The sequence below is a fragment of the Vicugna pacos genome, unplaced genomic scaffold (genome assembly GCF_048564905.1).
Source record: "Vicugna pacos unplaced genomic scaffold, VicPac4 scaffold_19, whole genome shotgun sequence".
Lineage (NCBI taxonomy): Eukaryota > Metazoa > Chordata > Mammalia > Artiodactyla > Camelidae > Vicugna > Vicugna pacos.
The window spans coordinates 30,860,977-30,864,839 of NW_027328740.1; the positions used below are offsets into that span (position 1 = coordinate 30,860,977).

Consider the following 3,863-nt stretch of genomic DNA (forward strand, 5'->3'; position numbering starts at 1 on the left):
TGCTGCCCAAAGACCTGAGGTCACAGGTCAGTTTCCAGAACCTGAAAGGGCAGACAGTGGAAGATCTGCCTGTCATCAGCTTACTGGTGAGGCTCCGAGGTACTTTCAGACTTGCCCAGTCCTGGTGAAGTCAACTTTAGGGGAGACACGAAGAGAAGCTGGCCGAAAAGCTGGCTGAACGGATTGAGGAGAGATGCGAACACATGGATGAGAGATGTTCTGCTACAATGGAGAATACTGGCGTGGAGACAGCTGTAGAGGATACCAGGCTCAAAAGACATTCATGAGACATATTGAACCTCGCTGATACTGGCAGAAACATACGGAGTGCCAACGTGGACTTGAGGAAGTTCCTCAATTCTCTTCTCCAAGAACGGGTCCAAGGTCCCTGACGTCTGCAAGAGAAGAGATGGCAGAGATGATCAAAACGCTCCTGTTCTTGGAAGAGGTCATGGGAATCCACACTTCCCAAGGGGCCTTCCCAAGCCATTCAGACCAGAATTCACCAAGCCCAGGTAAGCCTTTTCCCAGGTTTGGGCCTAGCTAGCAAGCACTTGCCTTCCCTCCCCTCCACACAGGCATCCATTTTGAAGGATCAGTAGCTGAGCTGCAATGAAGCCATTACGAGTAAAACAAGCCCCTCCTAGAATCAGAGTTCCTCCAGCTTCACACTCTGTGAACAACAGTGAACTCCTTAAAGGTCCAATAAACTTGGCTGAAATAGATAGGAATTGAATACTTAGCTCACACCTAGAAACGATGGCCTTCCGCTAGATTCAGCAAATGTTGTGCTTATGTCTTCCCTGGGGTGAAGGGAGTGTGGTAAGAGAGGGGAATCTGACTGAACTTGAATCTGTATTAGGCCTCAATTTTTCAAGACAGTATAGGTAAATAGTACAAGTCAGAAACAGAACAGTACAGTAAAAGTCGCCAATGATATAAAAGACACAGCTTATGTGGATCGTCTTTCACTTGAGTCAAGCCCCCGTGGGCACTATATCATGCGGGTGCAGACTTGGTTGCGTTAAATGGCTTTACCCAACATGATCGGATGATTAAGCGTTCTCATCACTGATAGAAGAACACCTGGTTCTCCATAGACTAGCATAACTGCAGCAGGGTTCTCCTAGCTAGAATGCCTCTAGGTGCTTTTGGATTCAAACCTAAATGTATATATTTGGTTTCTTTCCTCTTGTATTTTCCTAGAGAGGGATGTTACCCCTTGAAATGCCAATATTGGCCAGTAGGTGTCTTTGGGAGTAAAGGGCACCAATGCACAAGTGTATCCAAGTTTGGGGGTTATTTCAAGTTTCCAATAGTTATTTCATGGTTCCTGTTGGTTTCGGAGGCTTCAACCGTAAAGAGCCGACATGAACCCTTTAACAGTTTGGACTGCCAATTTGCATTCTATCTGTCTAGGTTTTCCGTCGAGCTGACAAAATGTTACCAAAATTGACAAGTCTGGCTTCTAGGTCGATTGAGTGTGTTTCAAAAAGCAACTTCATTTCCGTATAACTCCCAAAACATGTAAATGAATTCTTTTAAACTTCTTAAAGACTGCAAATGAGATATCAACACAATGTCAAAACAGGTGTATTCGGACCATCCCTCCCACCACGGCTGTATAGAAACAAAGAGCTAAGCAAATATCACATTTCTGTGAAATGTATCTGGATAGTGTTGATTCATCGATTCCCAGTTGGCAGAGAAGAAGTGCAACATGCACTCACTCGCTCCCATGAACAGAGCAATGGAAACATCCACTCACCCAGCCCTTGGCACAGGACACTTGCCGAAGAGAGGTCTGTTACTTCCAAAGACAGGATGAGGCCTCAGGACACCTGGAAGCAGGAGAAGGCAAAGCAGGAAATGGAATCCAGTGAAGGTTTGACCCCTGGTGATGGAGCAACAAGGGTGAAACTCTGTTTAACTTGGACGCACACTCTCAAGCGGACAGGAGACATGGGATAGAAGGTGATGTGCTGAGATTTACAAGAGTGCACAGCAGATGCTTGGCTGACAGAACTCAAAGAAACCAGCGCAAAATATCCTGAAAGCCAAGAAAGAATCATGTATGCGAATTCAGGAATTACACAGCATCCAAAGGAGGTGGAATCCCAATAGACCTACCAGCAGCTGTATGATTCAAATCAACAAAGCTCACGAATATCACAGTGATTTACAATGCACCTGGAGGAAACAACATAGTCACAAGGGAACCTCAAGAGGGGATTCAGCTGATATCTCGGCAGCAATATTGCAGGAGAGGGAGGAGTGCCAGGACACAGACCATATCCTGAATGGCCAAATGCTGCCACCTAGGGGAGCCTATGCCACATGACCGCCAGTCCTAATAACGGCAGAGCTAGAAAATTCCACAAACCGGCAAATCTTAAAAGAATTCAGCAGTTCAAAACTTATCCTACAAGAATGGTTGAGAAATCTACCCTGAATAGAAAAGCAGCAAGATGAAATGGAAAGAAGAAACCATTATTGGAAATGCAAGAAGAGCATGAGTGGCAAAGAAGAAACAAGAAGAAGGCAAGGAGGACATCAAAACCCTAAAGATGGGAGAGGGAAGCAGGAAATCATAGGTGATTGGAAGCACTCTCTTAAGTGAATCAGCTTATTTGACTCTCTGTTTCAAGCTTAAGGAGAGATGCATGGCCTGTCGTGTTTGCAATACAAGCGAGAAGCAGACCAACAAAGAATCAAACCAACAAACAAACACCAAAATGGTACGGTTGGCTGATATTTACCAAGGGAACCATGATTATTCAAAAGAAAATACTTAAGGTGATGTCAAGGATCATTCAGCATGCATCGACCCATTATCGCGGCTTGCATGTACTCAGCACACTTGTATTCGGAGGCGTGCATTCATATTCGTAAATTTTGATTCATAAGAACATATCGTGACCTAACCCTAATGCCGATTTGGAATCAAATGGATTCCTAGTCCGTGATGTAGACTTGTATGTCTTCCAACAGGATGAAGGAATGCCATATTCTAGGCTACGTAGAGAAGAATTGTAAGAAGCCTATAACAAAGGCAAGTAGCTCTGCCAAAGTGTACTAAGAGCAAAAGAGACTGACAGCAAAGTGCACATTGGGGTTGGTTTCATTTCTTGGAATTTCAGCCCCCATGAAACCAATGGATCCATGTCCTGAGAGTGCGGGTGTTTCAGCAGAAATCAGGCGACGCATATGTATTCCGGGTGTACGGATATTATAGGAACATAAGTCTCCTTTAGTGGGTCTCTGTGTACTGTGAACTGTTAGAAAGTTTAAAGACGTGTGAAACCATCAACTGAAAAGGGACACACTTCCCTCCATTGGTACTGTGCATAGAGATCTGAACAAAAGGAAAGAGGGAAGAAGAAAGGCCCATGGGACGCTAGTGGGTAGAATCACATTTACCTTAGGAACTTCTCGTCGGATGCAGCCCCTCCCCCAACACTGACAAGATGCAGCAGCCATTGGGGATGGCAGTTAGCGGTTGGATTCCAGGTGGAATGTTGGTGTGTACCGCGAGGCTTGTTGTGGCTGTTGGATCCTAGGTAACCGGGCAGAGTTCTGTGGGTGGATCAGTGTGATGGAGGGGCTGCCGCCCTCTGTGGAGCTTGGCTTAGGTGTTTGGTCCGGGAAGCTGTGTAAGTTCGAGATACTGCTGCTGCCCAAAGACCTGAGGTCACAGGTCAGTTTCCAGAACCTGAAAGGGCAGACAGTGGAAGATCTGCCTGTCATCAGCTTACTGGTGAGGCTCCGAGGTACTTTCAGACTTGCCCAGTCCTGGTGAAGTCAACTTTAGGGGAGACACGAAGAGAAGCTGGCCGAAAAGCTGGCTGAACGGATTGAGGAGA

At 45.9% G+C, this 3,863-nt stretch overlaps 1 long non-coding RNA gene across 1 annotated transcript; it reads right to left on the minus strand.

Moving 5' to 3' along the window:
• Positions 1-525: 525 nt before the first annotated feature.
• Positions 526-3,547, minus strand: LOC140693099 (uncharacterized). The gene is made up of 3 exons (XR_012068755.1): positions 3,421-3,547; positions 1,769-1,841; positions 526-715 (listed from the first exon to the last, which is right to left on the minus strand). It is a non-coding gene; the product is annotated as an uncharacterized lncRNA (long non-coding RNA).
• Between the last annotated feature and the right edge of the window lie 316 nt (positions 3,548-3,863).